The 27,181-nt window shown below is 38.5% G+C and overlaps 1 protein-coding gene across 3 annotated transcripts in view; it reads right to left on the bottom strand.

Annotated features, from left to right (window-relative positions):
* The window catches only part of ctif (CBP80/20-dependent translation initiation factor), a 72,334-nt gene extending 63,170 nt beyond the window's left edge, over window positions 1-9,164 (bottom strand). For all 3 annotated transcript variants that reach the window (XM_038294945.1, XM_038294946.1, XM_038294947.1), the window contains exon 1: window positions 9,006-9,164. The gene's annotated coding sequence lies outside the window, so the exon portion shown is untranslated. The remainder of the gene's footprint in view (window positions 1-9,005) is intronic.
* Window positions 9,165-27,181: the final 18,017 nt, after the last annotated feature.

Here is a 27,181-nt window from a genome sequence, read left to right as displayed (position 1 = left end):
GAGGCTGGCTGTTCACAGAGCTCAGTGTCCAAGCACATTAATAGAGAGGCGAAGGGAAGGAAAGAAAGATGTGGTCGAAAAAAGTGTACAAGCAAGAGAGATAACCGCACCCTGGAGAGGATTGTGAAACAAAACCCATTCAAAAATGTGGGGGAGATTCACAAAGAGTGGACTGCAGCTGGAGTGAGTGCTTCAAGAACCACCACACACAGACGTATGAAAGACATGGGTTTCTGCTGTCGCATTCCTTGTGTCAAGCCACTCTTGAACCACAGACAGCGTCAGAAGCGTCTTGCCTGGGCTAAAGAGAAACAGGACTGGACTGCTGGTGAGTGGTCCAAAGTCATGTTCTCTGATGAAAGTAAATTTTGCATTTCCTTTGGAAATCAAGGTCCCAGAGTCTGGAGGAAAAGAAGAGAGGCACTTCATCCACGTTGCTTGAAGTCCAGTGTAAAGTTTCCACAGTCAGTGATGGTTTGGGGTGCCATGTCATCTGCTGGTGTTGGTCCATTGTGTTTTCTGAGGTCCAGGGTCAACGCAGCCACATACCAGGAAGTTTTAGAGCACTTCATGCTTCCTGCAGCTGACCAACTTTTTGGAGATGCAGATTTCATTTTCCAACAGGACTTGGCACCTGCACACAGTGCCAAAGCTACCAGTACCTGGTTGAAGGACCATGGTATCCCTGTTCTTAATTGGCCAGCAAACTCTCCTGACCTTAACCCCATAGAAAATCTATGGGGTATTGTGAAGAAGAAGATGCAATACACCAGACCCAACAATTCAGAAGAGCTAAAAGCCACTATTAGAGCAACCTGGGCTATCATAACACCTGAGCAGTGCCACAGACTGATCGACTCCATGCCACGCCGCATTGCTGCAGTAATACAGGCCAAAGGAGGCCCAACTAAATACTGAGTGCTGTACATGCTCATACTTTTCATGTTCATACTTTTCAGTTGGCCAACATTTCTATAAATCCTTTGTTTTTATTGGTCTTCAGTAATATTCTAATTTTCTGATATGATGAATTTGAGATTTTCATTTGTTGTCATTTGTAATCATCAAAATTAAACAAAATAAACATCTGAAATATATGAGTTTGTATGTAATGTATGAATATAATATACATGTTTCACTTTTTAAATGGAATTACTGAAATCAATCTACTTTTTCATGATATTCTAATTTTATGACCAGCACCTGTACATGGAATAGCGGTTGCGGCTGGGCAACTCGTAGCGTGGATCCAAAACGTTAAACATTATATTAAATCCCACTCCTTCTAAGGATTTTTTTTTTTTTATACAAATTTTCTAACTTTTGGGACAATATGGCCTGATAAAGAATACATTTATATACATGTTTAAGCCAGAATGATTTGAAATTTAAAATTACTTCCCTACAACGTTTAAGTTACAGGATTCTAAGAGAATAAACTCAACATTTCTAATAGATGCCAAGTAACACTAGCTTGACCTTTGCTCATTAGAAAGTCAACAAGCCAAGGTACCAACATCCCAGCAGGGTGCCTGAAGAACGGGAGAGCAGGAGAAGATTAAAACAAGGATTTGCCTGACCCAAACATAGAAAAGTCTTCATTAAGTATACATGGCACTAGTAGACAAATTTGAAAGGCTGAAGGCTGGAAGCTCATTGGATCTCTAATCAAGAATAGACATTGATCCTTCAAAATTGGAAACACAAACAGCATTAGATGAAATCTCAATTTGCACTTTCCCAAATGCACATAGGGAAGGCGACTAATGAATATTGTCTCAGATTAAATGAAGTTTATGAGTACGACACCCCCTTAGAGGGGAAAACCACCAAAACTACTTTATATGAATTAACAGAGCTATATGTTAGAGAAACTGTTCTGTTCATCTGTGCATAAAGCAAAATATGTGATTAATTCCAGTTAATTATAATCCCCCATCCCCCCCAAACAAAAACAGCCCAAAACTGAAAATATTTACCCGTCTATCTAAATGGAGAGCCATTTAGATATTTAACTAGGGTTGAATAATAAATCGGATCAATCATGATTAATCGATTGTTGAAATAATGATCAAGTAATTTAATAATCGACTCATCCATAACTGGAGTATAGAGACTCTAAAACATGCCTTTATCTGATAGAGCAATCCTCTAAGAGCAGTAATTATACCAAGATTGTAAAAACAAAATAGACTCTTTGCATTTAAGATAAAAAAAAAAAAAAAACTGTCAATATGCTCTGTCCAGGCCTCCTTAAGAGGAAGGTGTTTGAGCTTCATCACATTTAATTTCGTAAAAAGACTTCTTTAAAGAATCTTTGGCTGTCTAATTATTAATCAATTCAATCAATCGAAAAAAAAAAACAGATTAATCAATTTGCATGATTGTTAGCTGCAGCCCTATATTTAACTTAAACTATAAATAAATTTAAAGTATGTGTTAATAGGTGCAACCAGATGCAGATTCTTTTAATTGGCCCTGATTAAAATACATTTGGATGCTGGATGAGAAAAGAAATGATAGAGTCCAAAGAGCAAAATGAACTCAATATATAGTGATCTGTTGGGTGTTTTCTTTACTTGCAGCTCACTTCATAGGTCTTAACAGATGCTAAGGTCCCTTGGCCCTTTCTTTGTCCCTTTCTTCACCAGCTTCCTCTTGTTTCCACCCATTCATCCTTGTTTCCTCAACTCTACCAGCTGTCCCAGCAAAGAGCTGCCTGCCATACTCTGCCAGTAACACTTTTAACCCAACATTGATGACTTAACTTAACAACGTATGCAGAAATAAACTCAAGAGAAAGTTTAAAAGGATATATAAGAGATGGTTTAGCATTTCCACAAAAAAGTATGGTTATATATGTATTCAAATTTTCCTTTTTTTGTCATGAAAAGCTCTAAATTGCTTATTCATTCCAACAAATGTACATTGTCTGTTGTTTCTTAAAGTGAACTTTAAATAATGTTCAAAAATGTGAATTTATCACATTAGAATTTGACTGACACCAAAAGAAATGGCAGACCAAGCCCCGATGAAAGGTGTCTACTAACAATATTCAGTGGGTCCAGAGAACATCCCTACAGCCTGCTGCAGCTGTTCTGACCACAAGGACAGATCAGCGCTCTAAAATGCAAAGCTGTGTGTGCTGTCTAGCTTCAATCGACCACTGTGCCCGGGGCCCAGAGCCACTCAGACGGATACTAAATAACCCAGACAGCCGCAGCGTGGCACCAGACGGCACAATGACAGGTTCAACCAACACCATGTAGATCCTGAAAACATAGTGAACACAAAAAAGGAGCACTTTTTGCATTATATTAATAAGAGTCATTTGTGCAAACATTTTATTTTCTACAAACAATTCATGTAGGGAATTCAAGGTAACAGCATAGTAGTAGGTTAAATGTGTGTGAGATTTCTGTAAAGTATGATCAGTATTACCCATCTCTGAAAGAAACATGGTTAAGAAAATATCAGGGGGTTAAGAGGAGAGCCGTTTTAATCATGCAGCTTCAGTTTTCATTGTTTTGGGAAATAATTGGGTCTTTTACAATAACACAGAGGTCAGTATTTTGCATCCAAACATTTTAACAGAATTATTTGGCTTTCCAACTGCTAGTTATAGAAATGTACCCATTAGATCTAATATATCTGAACCTGTCCTGATATTAAAGAAAATTCTAGATCAGTTATTTGCAAAAATGTGCTATATCCATAGGAGCAGATCTATTCAGGCTTCTTCTGTAACAAATGTACATTAAGTCAAAAATGTCTTCTGTAACCTTGTAAACATTTTGCATTTAAGATAAAAATCTTTTGTCAATATGCTCGATCAAGAGCTCCTCAAGTGGAAAAGTTGTAGTTTCACCTGGTTTAATTTAATAAAACATTTTCTTCAAGGAACCTTTGGTTAATCGATTATAAATCGACTAAATCGAAAAAATAGGCGACATTAATTGATTTTGCAAAATAATCGTCAGTTGCATGCCTAATATATATATATGAAGACCACAGCAAGCATCCTCTCATTTTTTGGTGACAGCGGATGACTGCTATGTGGTGAGTCTAGAAAGATTTCAACACCAAAACAAAAACTGACTAGCTTAACTTTAAATGTGACCTTGGGTTTTATTGATGCAAGGCAACATCATTAATGGTCAAGCTACAACAGGCAGATCCAGTAGTGCTGAGGTCTTCAACAGGGGGTCCATGGAGGTACGGCATGGGGGTCGCGAAAGTTTAGGTTGATGAAACTTTTTTTTAATATTCCCCCCCTGCAATTTTTTCCACTAATAGAAATGTCTTAAAATACACATTAAAATGAATTCAACACACTGTAGTAAACAGATAAATGGAGGCAGAAGATGTCTTTCAGTCTTAAATGCACACATTCAGCGACACACAGGAGCTCTTTCAAGCTGGGCACCGTTTCATTCACAACACCTTAACCAGGAATCAGAATCACAAATACTTTAATAATCCCACTGTGAAATTACTTTTGTTACATTACTCCATCTGTAATAGAGTGACTATAGGACCAGTTTGATATAACAAAATCTCATACAATATATGTATAATTAGGGGGTCCCCCGCTCCATCTCGCCATCAGTTTAGGGGTGCTTGGCCTGGAAAATGTTGAAGACCCCTGCAGTAGTGGTTTGCAGTGGTGAGAACTATAATCCTCTCATCCCAAATAGAGGAAATGTAGAATCGGCCTTCCCAGTAGGAGACCGAGTCAATGATTTCAGCCTATACAGGCGGAGCTGATAATTCGTCTAATCTGGTCTAATTCGTCTAAGAAAACTACTCATGGGGCTTAAGGTTTTCATAGAGAGACCTATTAGAGCAACAATATATTGTAGAATCTCCTTAAACTGACAACTAAAAACAACGATAGATGTTCATCTATTTAGAACATGAATTAAATACATACATTTTTTTTATGGATTTGGAGAAACTTTTAATTGTATAAGTCATTGGTGACTCCTCTTTCCTCAAATGCTTTCGAGTTTGAAGCCATAATTAGAGTTTAAAGCTACAACAAGGGGAGGTAAATATTTTTTCATGTCACAGAACCTGTGCTAAAACTCTCTGTCTGTCTGCTTGTAACTGTTGAATATACATTAAGTCGGTACAGCAGAGAACCTGCATCACATATTTTCTCAGTAGATATTTACTGGTAGGAAACACATGGGAGACCAGATGAAAACCCACCTGCAGCAAATAACCTTTAAACGCAACACGAGGGGTCAGGGGGGTGTGTTAACTTATGTGCACCATTATAACAATAACCCCGTTGTTTCTCTATGTCTCTGTTGTGACCTAATAGCAGAGGATTGGGCATGTGCAGAACTGTGGCACCATTCAGGCTGTAGCCCCACAAAGCCATGTTGTCCGTATCTATGCACAGTCATGGAATAATTCCCAATATTCCAACAGGAACAAAGAGGCAATGCAGGTTATTTTCCAGAGAGGATGTCGCCATTACTTCTTAGACCCAAACATCTGAGATGATGGCAAAACAAACAGCAGCATGCTAGCAAACAATAAGCCACAGAAAATTCATTAATAACACAGTAAATTATCTTTCATTTTGTTGTAGACCAGCAATTTATCTATTTTTTTTTTTTTTTGTAACTGCTCTGATTTCTCACCTTTGAGCCGGTGTTTTGTTTTCCTGAATCATCAAATATGTAATCACTACTCATTTCACTTTTCCCACACACTCGTCCATGCAGCAACAGCAAGCTAATGAGCAGCAGCTCCCACTGAAAAAAGAATGGATCACTGCGACGCTCTGTGACTCAGGGTGCTTCTGTTTTCTGCTGACTGCTCCCACTCTCTCCTCCTCATAAAGCTGAGTTTGTTCAGCCTCCACATCCTTTAAAACACAGCATCCATGCAATACACGTTGCACCGTAGGCCTGTTTGAAGCTAATTTGCTGGTCATGCTCATATGTTTGCAGCAGTGTAACAGCAGCAGCATCAATCCCAGTTGGACATGCGCTAAGGCTAAAAAAAAACATGGAGAGAAAAACATTTTACTGTAACACTGACATCCTAACTGAACAATTACCGGTAAAGTGTATATGATACTCCTAAGTTCCATTATGCAAAGCAAACTTTTATAGAAATATTTTATAGAGCTATACAGAGATGTTTCATTTCACTGCATCATTCATCAGATCTAGAAGGTTAATCACTTGGCTCTGTAGTGTGTACCTTAAGTTTACTTATTGATATAGGCTACTAATATTTCCAAACCCAAGTTTTTCAATAACAAACTGAGGCTGAGACCTTAACAGAATAAAACAGACTAAAGGGCGGATTATACTTCTGCAACCGCACACATCAAATGTCGCTTGCGTCTGGTCGCGAACCAGTTTTGCTGGTATGCTTCAGCAATGTCGGTCTGGAATTTCAAGGTAAGCACAGCAGTTTCCCGCCAAAGCGCAAGGGGGAGCCTATTGGAGAATTCGCGAGAACTTTGGTGGATGGTCACGAGAACTTCTTCGGTGGCGGTGGCGGGAGTGTTAATTTTTCAAAACACGTCTGAGGCATTGTACAAGTGGTAGTACTTCCGAACCTCCTAGATCAACCTCTCGCTGTGGTTATCCATTGTTGTTATTAATTTAAAAATGGCGCGCCCTGGCACTGAATCGAGAAGGACGACCACACACACAGCCGGAAAGGCATACCAAGGACAAATCACAGCTTCCTTTTGTCTGCGCACTTCCGCTTGAGGTCTGCGTGGGTTTGCGACCCTCGGACGTGTAGTCAGGCTTTTTTTAGGTGTGCTTCGACGGTTGCAGAGTCTCTGCTCGGGGGGCGTGGCCACACACAGAGACCGATTTAACGGCTGCAGAGGCTAAGCGTCAGAAGTATAAATGACATATCATTTTTAACATAAATCAATTGCATCAAAAAGTTCTTTTTAATGCAGCCAGAGTTCTGATGAAAATTAATATCCTGGCTTCTCTTCATTGGCTCCCTGTTAAATCAAGAATAGAATTTAAAAGCCTCCTTCTCACATATGAAGCCTAAAATGGCCAAGCTCCATCTTATATCAGAGATCTGATTGTTCCTTATGTCCCTAACAGAGCACTTCGCTCTCTTTAATTGATATGGGTCAATGTATTCTGTTATTTGGTGTGCTTTTAATACCCTACAAATAGACTTTTATTCACGTGGATATATCAAACAACCCTAGCCTTCTCTTTAGAGACATGTTCTCTATGGATGGGAATCGAAAACCAGATTTGTTCCAATTCCATGGCACCGTTTGGCAGCTCGCTTAACGGTTCTCTTAACAATTCCAGGCAGCACCAGAGCCTAGCGCTGGGCAGCACGTTTTATACGCAAGTTATGCACACGGCATTCAGTAAGCAAGTACGACGTGACCAGGCGTAAGTCTAGAAAAGCAAAAAAAAAAAATAAAAATAATGGCGTCCCATGTGGTAAAGCGATCGAATGTTTGGATTCATTTTAAGAAAGAAAAAGATGGCAACAAGGCGCTTTGCAATCATTGCAAAGTGGTATCACAACAGCGGGAGGAAATTTGTCAAACATGCAGAAACACCTGCGCACACAACATGGCATACATTTTAATGAATGCCGTATTTTTGATGCTTCGGACAGAAGCTAAAGTTACGACCAGCATGGAAGGCAACTCTGGTGGTAAGTAGCTAGTTTTATATCACGGGCTGTGCTTAATGTGATTCCTAGTAAATCATATGCCATTTCTGGAAATAAACCAATTTCCTACCTCTCTTTGGGGTTATTAAGGGAGTGTGCCTTTCTGGTAAATCCAGCCCTTCAAAGCATGTTTAATTAGAACTACTAGTAGGTGGAATTCGTACTTGATTCTAGTTATTGCAATGGATATAACGAAACATGCTCCGAAATTGCTCCGCAGTTCATGGAGCGAGGAAAGGTGACGCTCCTTTATTTAAATCAGGGGGAGATGAGCTTATATCTTGAAATTTTACAGTAATGCTTTTTCATTAAACAAATTCTCCATTAGATTAAGACTGTGACGAGAATTGATAAGGAATCAAATATTTTCACAGGATAAGGGAGTCGGAATCGTGAAAATCTTATCAATTCCCAATCCTAATGCAGTCTCTTTTAGAAAAAAAAAAGTCTGCCAACATTCTTGTATTTCACCAAAGTAAATCTGATGCATTGAAAACAGGAACGCTAGGAATGAAGAAAACTGGACTCAGCTTTAATGTAACAATCAGGACCTGTGTGCACATGCTTCAGAGGTTATGTAACAGTTAAGTAATGACAGGACTGTCAACATTATCATATAGAGACTTTAAATATTGGAGGTTAAGTTAATAACATGTAATAACCAGTAATATAACCATTACATCCGGTTTGTTTCTTTTTTTTTTTAACTGCTGTGTTACAGATACTATTGATCCACTTGTGGTCTTTGAACAGCTGCAGCAGAGCAGTGATCTTCTCTTTGTTGTGAGGGGTCATCAGCTGAGACTGATATGAAGCTAGCTCAATGCAGATAAACTGAAATACTACAATGATTGTGAGTTTACATGTTTATACCACCTAACCACACCCATTTAGAATAATAGCAGTACTGCATGCTGGAGTGACGATGTTAATATGGTTACAAACCCCTGCAACACAAAGGCGATGATAAAGTAACAGATCTGCATCTGAATCCGCCTCCACGCCCCGGTCCGTCCGTCTCTGTCCGCCGGTAACAATGGTGACGCAAGCTTTGCAGCTAACCAGCTGGCTAACGTTAGCATCACACAACAATAACAACAGACCGCAAATACGAATTTCAAAATGCTCTGTGTAAACATTAACACTTCAACAGGTTGCGCCAGTGGCTGTAAAATGATAACCAGTCTGCTCACAGACACACCATTCTGTCCTGGCTGCTCCCAGTATCAAAGTGTTGTCTGGTTTCAGCGGTTTTTCTTTTTTTAAGAACTCCAACTGAAAACCGTTTTCAGCTGTTGGTTAATCCTTACCAAATGGAGATTCTGGTCCTTGGAGAACCCCGGATCACACTGCGAAATCAAATCCACCGTGTCATGAGTGTTTGTCCAAGAGAAAATGAGAGAGGAAGGAGATTAGCAGTCCTGTGGCAATTCCGACGTCTCACGCTGAAGGAAAAGGGAATGCAGGAATGTGACGTTCAGTCCGGTCCGGTGGCAACGTTGACACGTGCATTTAACAGTGAAGCATCCTGGGAAATAGAGTTTTGTTCAACAGCTTTAAATCAAATCTATATTATATTATATTATATTATATTATATTATATTATATTATATTATATTATATTATATTATATTATATTATATTATATTATATTATATTATATTATATTATATTATATTATATTATATTATATTATATTATATTATATTATATTATATTATAATTAAGCCATAATTTAAGTAATATGATGTAAGAATTTTATAGAAATGCTTTTAAGAGCAGTCATTAGTTTTTATTTACCCTCTTTTTGGGGGGATAGCCGCCCAATCACTGAAAATCTGGTTTAACAGTTCAGTCCATCCTCTTCGAGGAAGGCAGGATCTAATTCAGGGATGTCAAACTGGTTCCAGAAAGGGCCGTGTGGCTGCAGGTTTTCTTTCCAACCAAGCAATGGCACACCAGACCCCAGTCATCTCATCAAGTCATCATGTTCAGATTGGACTCACTTGATGAGATGAATGGAGTCTGGTGTGCTATTGATTGGTTGAAAAGAAAACCTGCAGCCACACGGCCCTTTCTGGAACCAGTTTGACACCCCTGATCTAATTGGTGGACGGTCAAATGAGCTGCGACGCAGCATAGTGTTCCCAGTGCAGCAACCCCAGTGAGCAGCCAGGAGACTGATCCAGGTCAGGGAAAACAGATCAGACAGAACAGTTCTGGAATCCAGGAGTCTGCAGCCCAGTCAGGGGTTCTTATCCACACAGGAACAGACAGATTCAGAGTTCCAGGAATCCAATGAGTGTGAAGGGATGTTCAGAGTTCCATGAGGCACCCACAGATGCAGACAGGCAGGCTCAGCAGTTGAGGGACAGAGACAAGTCATGGTACCAGGATATCTGCAGAACTTTTTAGACTGGTCTCCACCTAGGAACCAGGCTTGCAGGACCTAAAACTGTACCCCACCTAGGAGCCAGGGCACGATCAGGAGACAAGACAAACACTAAAACCCTCTAAACCAGGGGTCTTCAATGTTTTCCAGGCAATGATGGCGAGATGGGACCCCCTAATTATAAATATATTGTATGAAATTGTGTTATATGAAACTGGTCCTATAGTCAATGTATTACATATGGAGTAATGTAACAAAAGTATTTTCGCCCTGGGATTATTCAATTCAATTCAATTCAGTTTATTTATATAGCGCCAAATTCACAACACAAGTAATCTCAAGGCACTTTACAGTTCAACCAGATCATACAGTCAAATTAATTCAAAGTTTTCTGTCTAAGGAAAACCAGTTGATTGCATTGACTGATTGACTCAAATACAGTCCCTCACACTAAGCATGCTTGTAGCGACAGTGGAGAGGAAAAACTCCCTTTTAATAGGAAGAAACCTCCAGCAGAACCAGGCTCAGTGTGAGCGGCCATCTGCCGAGGCCGACTGGGGTTCAAGGAGACAGAAGCAGAGACACAAAAAGCAGCTGTAAAAGGCGGCCCCATCCAGGAAACACACAGCCAGGCAGACGAGCTCCGTGCGAGCTCCCATGCCAGAGGACGAAGAGAGCACATCCAGCCAGTCACGGTCAGAGAAACAGGACTACACTGGAAAACAGGCCGATCTTCAGCATCTATAAACAAGGGTGTTGATGGCGGCAGCACAGCTGATGTTTCTCTCTAGGATGGCGTCACAGCTTAACACGAACAGACGAGGCAAAGCTACTCTGAGGAAAAGCAGAGAGAGCAGAACGTTAGAGATTGAACAGATTCTGCAGAATAGGAGAAACGAGAGAGAATGAAGCAGAATGATGAAATGGGGGTCCCTATGTCCTCCAGCAGTCCAAGCCTATAGCAGCATAACTATAGAGACAACTCAGGATAACCTGAGCCAATCTAACTATAAGCTTTATCAAAAAGGAAAGTTTTAAGCCTAGCCTTAAAAGTAGACAGGGTGTCTGCCTCACGGACTAAAACTGGTAGTTGTTTCCACAGGAGAGGAGCCTGATAACTAAAAGATCTGCCTCCCATTCTATTTTCAGAAATTCTATGAACCACTAGTAAACCTGCAGATTGAGAGCGAAGTGCTCTGTTAGGAACATAAGGAACAATCAGATCTCTGATATAAGATGGAGCTTGGCCATTTAAGGCTTTATATGTGAGAAGGAGGATTTTAAATTATTGAAGTATTTCTGATTCTGATTCCTGGTTGATGGGACAGGTGTTGTGAATGAAACAGTACCAAGTTTGAAAGAGCTCCTGTGTGTCGCTGAATGTGTGCATTGATGACTGAAAGACATCTTCTGCCTCCATTTATCTGTTTACTACAGTGTGTTTAATTCATTTGAATGTGTATTTAATGACTTTTCAATTAGCTGCAAAAATTGAAGGGTGGAATAAAAATAAAAAAGTCTAATCAACCAAAACTTTCTCGACCCCCATCCAGTACCTCCGTGGACCCCCTAGGGGTCGCCAACCCCATGTTGTAGACCTGGGCTCTAAACGACTGGCCTCAAAGAACAGGAAAATTAACTCTGGAATAACTAAAATCTAACGAAACAAACAAGCGTCAAACAATGATCTGGCCCCAACAGCTGGGCTAAGCAGAATATAAAGCAACAGACGCAGGTGGATAAGTTGAGAAATGATCAGGAACCAGGCAGAGTTAGGCAGCTGAGTGAAATGAGCAATTAAGATGAGCTATCAAGGCAGATCATGACAACTTTAGCAAGTCTACAGATTCAATTTAGTCCGTTCTCATTTTAAAAACAACCCAAGCTCAGACTAAACAGTCATCATCAGTAAACAATTAATTAAAGGTTTGCCAAAACATAATGGTAACATTCTGTTATACCTGTAAGTCAGAAAGATATTGGTCTCATCTGAGAGGAGCACTTTCTTATACTCTGTGCCTACTCTATGAGCAGTGTCAAACTGTAAATGTGACTTTTTTTTAAAGCTTTTGCTATTTATTTTTTTAAATAGTTTTCTTTTGCCACTTGTAATGGGATACTCTGTATTATGAATGCTTCGCTGATTAATTCTGCCTTTGCTCAGCATCTCAATTTAGACCACCACAGAGGCGGATAGTAAATAGTTAAATTTACCCATTTGCATTTACTTGAGCAACTTTTTGAAAGATGCAGACCAAGGAGTAGTTCATCTGTCCTGTGTTTCTTATTGTATATTGTATTCTATTGTATTGTATTCTTATTTAATATTTTTTTAAGTATCATTACTCCTACTTGAGTGAGATCTCTGGCTACTCTGTACACTGGAAGCAACATGAGCTATTCCATGAACAGGCGAATATACAGTAAACAGTAGATATTTTCAATTTTCAATGGAAGTTCTTCACCCTGCAGCTCTAAATATAAGTAACTCTAACTGGAAAAATTGGTTTTATAATTTGATGAAATAAAACAGATGTTGAAAAATGATATCTTCTTTGTATTTTAGTCCCTAAAATATAGGAACTTTTACATAAAGTCTATCTTTATAATTTCTAAATATTAAATCAGATATTATGATCCAACAATTACTCTGCACGTGAGTCGCTTCAAACCAAATACATTTTTACATTTAATTGAGTAATTTCTTGACTAGTTTTTGATGTTTAAGCGGTGCTACTTTCTACTCTATGCTCCTCTGGGCCTTTGGAGGAGAGGTTTAGTTTGCAGTTGCGTCCTATTCTGTCTAATTACAGGAGATAAACAGAGCATCATATCTTCAAAGCTTAGGGTAATGTTTTAAACTAACTGAAGCCTTTCTTGAAACTTAAGTTAATATCAGCTATAAATCCCCTACTCTTCAATCACAGAAACATTTCACCAAAATTTTGAGAATTATTTAATTTTAATACATAACAAATCCTCATTTACTTTTTCAGATATGTTTAAGGTAATGAGCATTTTTTCTGATCACTGAATACAACACACATACCCTCATTAGTGTAGAGATTGATACTGAGTGAAAAAGACTCAAACTTGAAATGCTGAAGAATGACATATTTATCAAATCAAACAATAAACTGTTTGTATTTGAATTAAATTCACTCAAAGTATTAATGTATAGTAAAGTATACTTTACTATTTATTAATACATAAACCTGATGAGTGTGTAATTTCAAATGAATAAGGTTTATTAATTTTAAATAAAGTTTATGTAATGTAATAAATATGGTTCATGAAAGTTTTATTTAATAAGTTTGTGTTAAAATTATAAATGTAAATAAATCAATAAAAACAAGTTTTATTTTTCTTTTTAGTTCACAATTCTGAACAACTTTGTTAGTCTATCATATATAGTTTCAATGAATTGCATAGAATTTTGTGTTTTTTGTGTAAAAAATTGAATGCAAAAAAAAAAAAAAAACAGATCATAATCTGTCTGTCCGTGTTTCTGTTTGAGACTAATTAATACATTTAAATGACAAGGGACAAATACAAAATAAAAAGAAAGTATGGCAAAATCCCACTTCTGAAAGCATCCCTCAGTCTTTAGATCAGTTTAACACTCCTTTCTGAAAATCTGTGCCCCCATGTGGAGTATATGGAAAGTGCAGGTAAATTAAAAAATATCTCTTGTAATTGCAGGTGAATGTGAAGTTTTATATTTGGAAAAGTAAATACAAGTAAAAGCTAAAGTAAAAACGGATTGGATTAAAATAATTCTTTAGTTAAACATTATGCAGAACTTTTCCATTTCATTTAGCAAACTCAGAGAAATGAAATCTCCATTAATATAGGAAACAAATTTGCTGAAGTCAGAAGTAAAACAAACATGTAAAATAAACCACAAATACCATTTATATTCATAACAATCGAATCTAGATGAATAGTTGAGGACTTAGATGAATCCTTTTGACCTCCTTCACCTCCTTGTCTTTCTTCTCAGTTCAAATCTAAATCACTCTCCTTCTCCTGTGCATCCCATCGTCATGCATACCATAATTACTTTGTTTCCTTAATTAAATCGCCCGCCTCACCACAAGCTATTGTGCACTCTTTTCTCCTCCCTTGTTGTTGTGCTTGTACACGTGCCGAAGTCTTTAAAATAGCTTTCTCAAATATACTATTGAGATTGTAGTTTTTAAATCAGAGTTTACATAGCATGGATAGAAGGATTTAAAAAAGTAAGGTTATAAATGTATTGTTTCTATGGGAACTGGGATGTTAAACTCTATAAATTTGTTATACAAAAACAAGTTTAAGATAAAGAAGTCAACATGCTTAGAAAATCCTTTCTCACTTCAGATAAATATTGATGTTAAGAGGCAAAAACATTTCTGTGGCAAGAATATTAATCATCAGAAAGGTTTTAAAGATAACAGATCATTCATTTTAGAACAAAAGACATACAAATGTGGAATACAGCATCCTATATAATCTTTAGATGCCTCATGGAGGAATCCCTTTATAACTAAGCTTTAAAATATGATTTACATATAGAGACACTATTGTACAGCAGGATTCTGACTTCTTGATTTTGTTGAGCCATAAGGACTATACTAATTCGTTTTTATTAATTGGCACCACATTATATCTAGCAAAAATAATGCATTTGATTTTTCATTAATCAAACATTAATTTCAAGATGTACAAAAATTAACAGAACTGTTTGCTGATGTTTGAACTCCAACTCCAAGTAGGAATGTCAGACTTTTCCTCATAAATTATATCAATGTTTTGAGGATAGTACCCTGCCTCTCGCCCGATGACTGCTGGAGATAGGCACCAGCACCCCTCGCGACCCCACTCGGGACAAGCGTGCAAGAGAATGGATGGATGGATGGATGGATGTTTTGAGGATAAAGAGAGGAATCAAAGTTGCAAACTATTGCAAGAGATACATTACATTCAGGTTCAGAAAACAAACAGATGTAGTCCAGAAAAGGTCAACTAAAAGTGAGGCCATAGTCAAAATACAGAAACACTATATAGAATGAAAAATAGACATTATGGTAAGGAGAGAAGAAAACATGTTTGCTTGAATGGGTGAGAAAGGAACACAAAACAAGGTGAAACAAATGAGGAATCAAGAGGGAAACCTAGGAAAAGCAAGAGAAAAATGGTATAAGTAACCATATAACCTGAACACATTCAAAAACCCATTATAAGAAAACACCAGATTGGGTTATATGAGAAAAAAAGATGTGTTGATCTCTCTATTAATTTCCTAAAAAAAATAAAAAAAAACACCCAAACTTGCCAAATTCCATCAAAGCAAAAATTAAAAACACTCAAATAGCTACAGCTGTGACCGAAAAGGCTGGAAGAGCCGTTTATCTCTCCAGTTAGAGGGATTGTAAGATAAGTAATATATCTTTTATTTCACTAGTGTAATGGTTCTGATAGGTGCAACAAGTAGTTGCCCCTTAAGGGCACAACATTTCCACAACAGTTTGTTAAAATGAATCTGTGCATTTATAAGGGGTAAAATTATTTTAAAGTGCCGAGTAAAACAAAGAAAAGTATTGCATATGAACTACATTTATTATAGAAACTGAGTGGGACAGCATCAGTAACAGCACGGTTCATGTAAGTTTGTTTTGTCAGTTATCCTGACAACACAAATGTCCCCAACATAAAGTTTAAAGTTGGTTTGATGGAGCAGCAGAAACATCTGTCTAGAGAGAAAGACAGAGGCTGCAGCTGGCGCGGCTCAGGTCGTACCACACAAAGCTGAATCCTCACTGGGAGGGAAGGTACCGAAGCTCCAATTAGCAGCGGAGAAGGCCCATGGTGATATTTCCATGCACTTGTGGCTTGGACGCCTCAGTCTTTATGAGTTATAAAAGGCAAAGCCATAAACATAGAGTTAGGCAGGACAGGCCCAACATCTCCTATGGTCAGAGACTCTCCCCTCCTGCGGCTTCCGAGAGCAACAGTGTGACATAAACAACACCAGCCGGCGAACTGTTATTACTATACACACTGGTTTCATAAAGGGCAGCTGATTATTTGTGCTTGTCAGCATGTGGAGTTCATCAGGGCAGCAGCCCCAGCACAGCAGCCCTCTACTGTCCTGCTCTGTTGTTCTCTGCCTGAATGGCTGCAGGAGATGTAGGTGTGGGAGACAGAAAGCTGCATAGAGGGAGCGAAAAACGAAGTGGGTGGAAGTGATCGAACATCGCTTTCTGTAAAATACACACAAGAACACGCACATTAGCCCTCACTGAGATTGGCTGGGATTCAATTTGTTGAGTAACAAAAAAAAAAAAAAAAAAGGCAAAAAATATGAGAGCTTTCTAACCAGCAGGTGGGGGTAGGACACAGTTCTATGGACTGGTAGCTGCTGGAGCAACTCAGGGAGGAAGGAAAGCAAGCAATTCTGGAAAGAAAGCGAAACTAAATATGATCAAATTAATTAATCATTTATTAATCAACAAAACATACAACAGTTTAAGGTATAGTTTTGTTGTGTCAGTTATTATTGTTTCCACAAGCCAAAGGTTTAGCATCTATATTATAATGAAAAGCTTTAATTTATAAATGTTTTAATAAAGTTAAGCAGCTTATGAAAATATTACATATTAAAAGCTTTATCATCATATACAGTGATTAATTTTCTTATATTATACTTCGTTTGGTTTTCCAATAAACACTGTTAATTGAATGAATATATTATTTAGAATTATATCAAGAACCTTCTTTCGCATTTAATTATATGATTTGCTATTAGTTTTATATTACCTTATATTTAAACAATATGGACAAAGTGAATAAAACTGCTTTGCTTTTCCTTAATAAATATATTTAATTATGTACTAACGAGATAAAGATATCATTATTCTACAGTTGGCACAGACAGTCATACAATTTCACTTGAACTGAGTTTTTTGATAACAAGGGCATGTGCCAGAGAAAATGTGCCAGACGTGTTGCAAATAAGACACAAACTACATGTGAACATTAAAAAATGTTTTTTTTTAAGCAGATTTTTTAATTAGATAATTTTTATGATTATTAAGATGGAAAACTTAAGTTATTAGGTTTGATGGAAACAGAAATGATATCTTCCATGTGTTGCCATTCAACCACCTTCCCCAGAAGAAGAAGCTGCAGGGGTGCCTCTAGTTTCCCCTCCTCTCCACCATCCTGAAGCCCTCCCCTGCTGCTGAGTTGCAGTACAGAGTGGATGGGTCCGAGGAGCACGTTGACAGCTCTGGCCCGTCTGTGTGGGCCCGCCTGCATGCATGGTGAGCACCCGTTGAGTAGGTGGGTCTGCTGGAAGGGAGTGGGAGAGGTGGGAAAGGGGCAGATGGAACACAGAAGGAAGTTCACCAGCGACTCAGAGTGTCAGAAAAGTAGAGAGGGACAGAGAGGGAGGGGATCAGTGGGATCCGCAGGGGCCGTGAAAGGTAGAACAGTCAGAGCAAGGCGGGGCAGGGGGGACAGGGATTTGGAATGAATGAGGAGGGTATATAGCGGGCAGTGGGAGAAAAGTGGCAGACCCTGAAAATGGAGAGGTGAGAGATGTGTCAGGGGAGAGGTGACAAGCAGCGGGAGCTGGAGGAAGGGTGACAGGTAGGGATGGAGGGTGGAGAAGTCAGGATTTGGGGAGAGATAATGATAGCAGGTGGAAGACAGGAGGAGGGAGGAAACATATTTTTGACCTTGAAAATATTTGTAAAATGTATTAAAATATAAAATGCTAACAGAGGACATTAGAAATTACGATATTGAATTTATCAGTAGTCTAAAAAAAAAACCCATCAACAACAAACAAATATAATAATTTCTGTTTTTTCCTTTCTCTGCTGAATGATCTGAAATATATTTTTTGTTAAATAAGTGAATAATTTTTAATGCACATTTTTAATTGCAGGTGTACTCTGATTCCTTCCACGTTTTTTATCTGCTATATGTTGCTGATGGTCTTTTCTTTTATGAATTGCTTTCATACCCTAAAATAAACACAGCTATACTGTGTCTCATCTTCCACCCTTAGCAGAGGAAATCTGGTTTGACAATGCAGGGCAGCAAGCCCCGCCTTAGCAGGACATGGAAAAAAGGAAAACAGAACAGCAATATTAAGAGGCATCTTCAAAAATGTGTCCATTTTAAAATGACAAACAATCCACAAAGAAATACCAGACATGCACCCGTCATGTATTCACTCCTTAAACACTCATTATGATGTCATGTGTTTGTTAAATTCCCATTTGACTTACTTTTGTGTTTGAACATCAGCAACAGAAGCTGGTGACATGTTAACTACATTACTGGAGGTTTTAAAATTAAACCATCATCCAAAGTCAGCTCGTTGCCACAATTTTGGTCTCTTAAAGCTACAGTGTGTAATAATTACAGGCATATAAAGTCAGAAATTTAATATATTATACATAACTATGTTATTTATCATCACCTATGAGCTCAGCCTTTTAACCATAATATTTGCGTTGCCTTAGAATTCGTTATTTATATCTACATAGGAGCGGGTCTCGCAGCCATGGAGGCTGACATCTTTGCGCTACGGCAAGCGCAGAGGCAACAAACTAGCGATTGCGAGATCTCCCATGACGCTCAAAAATAACTACGGCAAGTTGAGAGAGATTAACTGAGACGGTACTGAACAGTAGATGGCAGTATTATGCCTGAGAAGCGTTTAGTCTGCCTGAAACCAAAGAAGAAGAAGAAGCAGGTATACTGCGCCTCAGTAACAAGAAAGGTGAACAAGGCGGCAGGCGTGAGTGACTTTGCAAACTGTTTGGCACTGTGTGGCCAAACATCAGACGAATGGAGGATCATGCCTACTCTGTATCACAACGAAAAGCGGCGGACACCGAACCCCCGTCATCTAAGAAGCGGAAACACGACGAGAATAAACGCAAGCGTGACAAGAAACGGCAAAAAACACGGATCAACATTGGCACGGCATTTACACGATGGAAGTCACTGATGGAGGAAAAAGGTTTTCAAAGTGACGCTCAAGTTGCCAGTTTTCTCTTGGACAGGTAATTAATCCTACACACACAATTGTCTAATATCACTGCAGTTTTTGGAGTACAGGATGCTCAGACCTGTCTAAAACAATAACATGCTGCGTGATGATGCTGTTACTCTCCAGTATACTTATTCAGCAACGTCCCTGACGTTTCACAGGTAATGATTCAGTAATTTTCTGTAAAATAATTTTCTGGATATATACCTCGGTTACTTCTCTCCGGCTCCTTTGGAGATCTTCAAGCCTTTCCTCCTCTGCTCTCACCCCGCTGGCTCCCCTCTCTCGCCTGGCCCTAGCTGCACGGCCTCCCTGCCTTCGCCCTCGTCCTCTCCCTCTCCCTCGCGTTGTAACCCCCGTGCCACCAAAATGACTTGGACTCTGTAAACGGGGGATATATATTCTTCCAGCGAACACAATCTCGCTGTTAAACCAATGACTAAAATTACTTCGTCTGTTTATATCACCATGCAAAGCAGCTCACCAAGACGTCACAACGATGTAGAAAAAATAACGGGTATATTTATTATCTTAAGTCTACATGAAATCTATACCCTACACAGACTAATGAAATACTATCTGTAAAATTATCTATGTAAACAAACCTCATCACTTGAGAGGGTAGGTGATGTGGACGTCGTAGAAGAAATTTTGTCCCGTAACGCTCGCCGTACTGTTGGGGGGGAGAAGCGGTGGGGGGGAGATGTTCATGTTGCTGCGGTCTGTAGTCTGACCGCTAGATGTCGCTGAAAATTACACACTGTAGCTTTAATGAAAGAGGCAAAAAAAAAAAAATCATAATGCTACTGCAAACGAATATATACGCTGGAGTTTCACAGTCACTATGTGGAAAAAAGCAAATAAAAAAACTATGTGATGACTTTCTGTCATCTTTAAAATAGAATGAAACTGATGGTGAATTGACCTCCCAGTTTCTGCTGATGGGAAATGTCTGCCACACTGTTTTCTGTCCCGATAAAACTTTAACCCTTGTTTGACACAAGCTTGCTTTCCCGTGTTTGTTAGCGAGCGAGATGAAGCTACATTGTATTAAACATTCCCCTCTTCACTCGTTTGCATTAATGTTTGCTGAATCAGAAATCTCAGCCCACTTGCTGACCTTGTCTGAAAAATACAGTGTGTGCAGTGACATCATGGGCCACCTTCTGGTGGACGGACCGTAAAATGGTATAAAAACCTTCTGTTTTTGGTGTCTCGTCTGGACAGGGGGGAAAATGAGGGAGGGGTGTCTGGTTATTCCAAATGTATGCCAATTAAAACATCATCCCACACAAGGCTGAGACACTGTGGTTGTCTTTGAACCATTTTCTTTTGCTCCTTAATTAAAACACTTCACATTGAGTTTCACCATGCACTCCCACTACCTCTGTTTTCCAATACACTGGAATATTTCATAGTTCTAACATCAGAACAACCTTAATAACATAAATAAAGTGAAAGAAGAAAAATTTCAAAGCAGCCATATGGGAAAAATAAGGACACAGCAGGAAAGTCTGCATGCTTTTTGAACATTTTTGTTTAAAAAACATTTATGTTTATACCAGACATATTTTGGTAATAGCAATTATGATCATATAAACTGTTCTTTGAAGTGTAATTAAGAGAGACTTTCCTGGTGAGGAATTAATTAAATACACAGAATAAAACTGGATCATCCACACATGATAAGAACATCAACTCAGCATCCTGAAGAAGGCTTTCCTCATATAAACCTAAGACCTTTAGTCTTGTGTCCAATTGACTGAAAGCAAACTAGACCTACAGCAGACTATTGCTATGCTTATATGATTGTTAAAAAAAAGTAATTAAATTCAATTCAGTTTATTTATATAGCGCCAATTCACAACATATCATCTAAAGGCGCTTCACAGAGACAATTCAACCAGATCATACTGTCAGATTGATTCAAATGTTCTATCTAAAGAAAACTAGCTGATTGCATTGACTCATAGACTGAAAAGCAATCCCTCACACCAAGCATGCATGTAGCGCCAGTGGAGAAGAAAACTCCCTTTTAACAGTAAGAAACCTCTAACAGAACCAGGCTCAGTATGATAGCAGACAGAATCAGACATACAGAAACAAGCAGAGATACAAAAGATAACTGTCAAGCAGCTCCACATGCCGCCCGTCCATGAAAGACACAACCAGGCAGGCGTGCTCCGAGCCAACTTCCATGTCAGAGGATGAAAGAGAGCATATCCAGTTAGTCACAGTCAGAGAAACAAGGACTACACTGAAAAGCAGGCAAAGCTCCAACATCTATAAACAAAGGTGTTGATGGCAGCAGCACAGCAAAAATTTCTCTCCAGGATGGTGTCACAGCCAAACAGGAACAGACCAGATGATGGTCTGATGATGAAAAAAGCAGAGAGATCATCGTACAATTCTAACAGTGTTAACATTTTGTTTTCTAACAAAAACAACAAAAAACAATAATTTTTACAGAGAATGTGGTTATAAAATAATGTTCTTTCATCTAAAAGTATATATTTGGACACCAGATAGGAAGAATAATTCAGAAGCATGAGGGTGGATGTGGCATAGTTGGTGGATTTCCAGCTCACCATCAGGAATTTAACAACTTTATCAATAAGAGTTTGAAAAAAATATCAGACCGTCTCAATCAGTCCCTTCAACATGAAAATAACACTCCAGTAGATTTACTGAACATTGGCAGGCAACAAAGAAGTGGAAAATCTGGGGTCTGGAAACAGGCTGCAAATACAAGAAAGTAAACAAGAAAGCAAATACAAGAAAGCCCCAGCTAAAAGGAAATAGTGTGGCAAGTCTTTCTCTCATTGATAACAGTAGATGGTTTCAAAATGTCCTTTTGTACAACCGGTAGCGCTTACTGTATTAAATGAGTGTCTTTCAGGCCTAACAATTTCAACACACACACCAACCACATGGATGTGTCCAGGGATTTTTCTCGGCAAATATTCCATGGTTGGTGAAGTTTTGCCATAAAGTTTTGGGATAGTTTCACACCCTGAGATTTTTTTTAAAGGTTTTATTCACACACTGATGTTGTTTAGGTGAGCTTTTGAAGCAGTGTTGCTATGGCATTCATTTGCAGGTCTTAAGTTAGTTAGCATATAACATGTTATTTATAGAACCATCTCTGTATAACTGTAATCATGCATTAGTATTTATGTCTGAATCAGAATATTAAAACTCAACAAACCGATGAGTTTAAAAGGAACTTATAATTTTTTTTTCAATATTTAATGCCTCATTATTCAGGTTTTTTTTTCTATATTGGCTTTGGAGAGTTTTAAAGGCTTTTGTATTTAACTTTAAGATGTGTTTTTGTTTTAAAGCTGCAGTCTGTAACATTGAGAAGAGAGCAGACTTCGACTGAAAATTTGAAGAAAAACAGGTTTCACGCCACTCCCCCACCCTCTCTGCTTCACTCATGCCCCACCTCCAAGCTCCACCCCTCTCACAGCACCTGCGCGGCTACCGCATGCGACCAGAAGCGTCCAAGCAGCGTATGCGGCATGGAGTGTGAACCGGTAAGAGCGATAACACTCACCTCCAAGCAGCTAGATATAAGATGCTGGTTATACCGAAGTTTGCCGTGTAAGCAGTTGTCGGCAGGGGCAGTAAGGGCAGTTTCTCTTTCGCTGGTGGCTGTCGCTCCGCCATGACTTCCACGCGCGTCCTCCTGACTGCGTTAACCTGACTGGCAGGTTAAGCGGTGAGGGGGGGGGGGGGGGGGGGGGAGCTGTGATTGACACTCCATCAGACGCTCCTCTGGCTGTGATTGGTTGTTTTGACTCGTCCCGAATCATTCTTTCCAGATTGAAATACAGGCAGTAGGCGGTACCAATTGAAGCAGTTTTTTTTCACAGGTTACATATCACATGTACTGCTGTCTGGGCATAGGGACAGTTTTAGCCAATATGACAAAAAAGTGATTTTTAAAAACTTACAGACTTCAGCTTTAAGCAAAACATGGCAGCATTTGAAGATTACTGCTAGATTGTTCTTTTGCAAAAAAACCCCACAGGTTGTATATTCTCACTATCGTCCAAGAGGATATTTTAGACATGAAGAGGTAGTTTTCAACTTCTTAAAATTCGTAAGGTGGAGAAGTTTCAGTTTAGACTAACAAAATGAACAAGTTTACCCTAAAAGGAAAGTTGAAATCTTAAGGGAAAGCTTTCTTATGCTTCATAAATCTTGTACTTCTTAGAAAGGGTGTTTCTTTTTTGGGGGGGCAGGGTGGCATCAGATCCAATCCCTTTTTGTGGAAGTCTTTCTACTCAAGAATGTGGTTTATTCACAGGGAAACATGTGAGAACATGCTGGCCCTGGTCTCTATAGAAAGGAAATCCAGACAGAGAAAAGTTTCAATCCTCTGAGCCGTAGATTAAACTATATTTCTATCTTGGTTTAATTAGTCTAATTGACTTGATACATTTCTTTCTGTTTGCTGCAAAGGGAATAAAAGGTGAAAAGCAAATAACAGGAGAATACATTTTTCCTCCAAGAATTAAAGTTTGCATTGCTTCTTATATAGTGAAGATTATTTGAAGCAGGGGTGAATTTGATTGACCTTAGTAAGCATCAGTACACTGGAAAAAAATTTAATCTATATAAGTAATTCTTTCTTGAAATAAATGGATTTTTTCTTGGATTAAGGATGTAAAACAGCCATCTTGCCGATGGAACAAGACAATCGACACTTAAACTATGAAAACACAATTGCATTGTCTTATTTCAAGTGCATTTTATCTAATTATCTTACTTTAAGAATAAAAATACTCATTCCATTGGCAAACGATCTTATTTACCTACTCAAATAAGGGTAAATACACTTAATTCAAAAAATGTTTACTTATTTCTAGATTGTTTTTCCAGTGTAAACCGTATTCTCTGTTGTTACTTTTGGTAGTGGATGAAGACTGGCTGCAGCTGTTCGTATGAAATAAAATTAATTAGCAAATTTTAGACTTTTTCTTGAAAAGCTTCCCTTAGACAGAAATATTTGCACTTAGATTAAACACCAAGAGGAAGAAAACCTGATGTCACTGTGTTATTCATTTTGCCACACTTTTCTGGAAACACAATACAACACCTTCACCCAACACATACACCATAATGGGATTATTATTTTAATTAATCCCTATTAGACAATTTCTAAATTTGCATTATTTTAAGTATTCCATTGTTTAGATAGCATCATAGCAGTAAGAATTGATTTAAACACTATTACTTCCAGATCCAGTATTAAATGACAGCTCAGAGGAGGACTAAGTTTGAATGTGTCCGTGTACAGTACCAGTGGTAGACCTGTGGTCGTCACTGTGAGGGGACTTTGGGGGTTTCATTGTAGCGGTGGTTGCAGCTCTGATATAATCAGGGGTAGAGAGTCTCTGTGTGTCTGTGGGTAGAAATGGCTTTTGGTGAACCATTCAAATCACTGAGGTGTGGTTATGTCTGAGCCTCTTGCTGCAGAAACGGGGTGTGGGTTTTCTCTTTATTACAGACAAAAGTTAAACAAGGCGCACGACACTGAACCAAACAACAGCGGGAGCATCAATGTAACAAGCATGAGTTGCAAAAGATGGAGTCTTGCAATAACTGAAACAACATGCAGGAAAGAATTTGGCTGTTTATTGCCAACAATTGCTGATTCCAAATATCTGGACAGTCTGTTGATGGGTGTGTGTGTGTTTGATGATGACTCATGCCAGAACATGCTCGTGTTTTATATTCCTAACTTTTCTAGTCAGTCACGTTCTTTGTGCTGGCAGTGCTGGCAGTTTCAACATTGTCATAAGTGCATACACACACACCCACACACACACACACACTCACACACACACACACACACACACACTCACACAAATGTGCACACACAGTAAACCTCTTGATATAGCATTCATTAGACCATGACCACATTAATTAAACTAAACATATCTCAATTAAGACGCTGTTCTCATCTGATTTATTCAGTAAGGACAAGGATGCTGTCATTGATGCCACCTTCAAAAGTAACTTTGATGAGAGATCTTTCCGCTTTACTATGGTGCCCCTGGATGGCTGTAGATGACTATATACACAGCAGAGCTCCACTGAAATGGTTTAGATCAAGGATTACTCATGAGTCAGAATGGCCTAGTCAAAGTCTTCATCAAAATCCCTCTGATAATTTGTGAAAACACTTTAAAATTAATGGCAAACAACAAACTGTTTTGATTTTAAAGATACTGAGATTGGGATGAACTCTAATCCAGTCCAAAGAACTGCACCAACTGTCACCGATTTGACCCTGGTGCGGTTTGTTTTAGGTATGAATACAGACCAACATTGCTCCACCCCAGATGCAGCATATGTCTCTTTGGACTTAGCAAATCACTTTAGTGAACGTAGTAGGAATTCATACCTGTTCTGCCATCTGTTGCTTAGCAACACTGCTGTGAACATGCTGTGGATCTCCTTGGAGTTGAAGGATGCATTCTTCAACATCTTGACAAAATTTAAATTAAAAAGTATAAAAATTTGCTTTGATTGAGCTGCTTTTGAGGCTCTCAGTGTTTGTTTTTAGCTGGAATAAAAGCATGGTCTGTGCCCTGTCCTGACGCAGTTATTTCTGACCGATGGGAGCAGCAGCTATCACATACGTGGCTTTGATGTGAGTATGGTCCATTTATAAAAAGTGCAATTCAAATCCAAACTGCTTCAAATGAAAAAAATAAAGTTTGCTTTTGGTTAGGACCAAACAATCAGACCTAAGAACTCCATCCTTAGAATGGCTAAAAGATTTGGATGTGCAATAAAAGACGCTTCTACATAAAAAACTGACCTGAGGAAGTGAATGGAAATATAAGCCAGGCTTTAAAGATTTTCATTTACAATGTAAAAATAAAATTTTTCCCACTTCACATGCATGTTTTAACTTTTGTTGGGATTTATGTCCTGTCTATTTATCTCTGAGAATAAACTCAAGACTGCAAAGGTTCTGTCCACAAACTAAAGAATGACTTTTCATTCACAGTGTTTATTAGACAAGCTGGACTACTTTGGGACAAGAGTTGCATCTTTTAGGATCCTAAAGTTCACCTCAGCTATTTTAAAACTAACTTCTTGTAAACTGCATCTTGTCTTTTTTTTGTTTGTTTGTTATTGGAGTTATTGATTTTAAGGTCATGGAACTTTCTTGATCATGACAAAAGAAAGAAGACTGCCTGCGTCAGTATGAGTACTCTCGAGTAGCTGAGTAAGTGGCTCTTTCATTATGAAGTGAACAAGTTTATTTTTTTTCCTGAAGGTTCAATAGTTATTTGCTTTTATTTCCCCCATTAGTATCTGTGTTTAAAAGGTAATTTCATTTCTTATGCCTGAGAAACATTGAAACCAAATAAACCTGCCTGAGATGCTGCTAACACTTGAACTTCACTTTAACCTTTCTGAAAAGAGTTTATTCATTGTTAATGCAAAGCTCTCTCATTAGACTGCATGGAAAACTTATTCAAGTGTTGTTTAGAGGAAGTGCAGTATTTTGAATTTTAATCATAAAATGCGATTTTAAATTATAAAAATGTGAGTGCCTGCCAAAACTATGGTGAAAAACGAAATTAAGGAAAAAGGGATCCTTCCTGAGGTCATTTGTACCTCTAATATTGTGTGCTCTGTACATAATATTGTGTACTGTCCGACTGCAGAAACATATGAGGGCGCTGCTGTCAGTGATAGTGTCATTAAAATGAGGGAATATGAGAGAGTTGTTTTTTAATTTTTTGTTTTTTGCATGCAGATGATGAGTTTACAACCATTTCATTTAAGTTTAACATAACCTCCCTCTAAACTGCTCTATGTCTATTGTTTTTTTGGTGTTTCTCCCTGATCCCGCCATCTCAGCTATAAACACTATATTTTCTATGGTTCTCGCATCAAGACATTGATATTCTCTTAAAAGCATTGGCTTTGTTATCCCTATTTGAAGTATGCTTGGAGTCATTGTTTCTTTGCGTGGTTCATTTGTGTCATAGATGCATTAAGATCAGCAC

The sequence above is a fragment of the Cyprinodon tularosa genome, unplaced genomic scaffold (genome assembly GCF_016077235.1).
Source record: "Cyprinodon tularosa strain WSP-4 unplaced genomic scaffold, ASM1607723v1 ctg349, whole genome shotgun sequence".
Lineage (NCBI taxonomy): Eukaryota > Metazoa > Chordata > Actinopteri > Cyprinodontiformes > Cyprinodontidae > Cyprinodon > Cyprinodon tularosa.
Note: the sequence above shows the minus strand (reverse complement) of the source record. Positions and strands in the feature narration are given on the sequence as shown.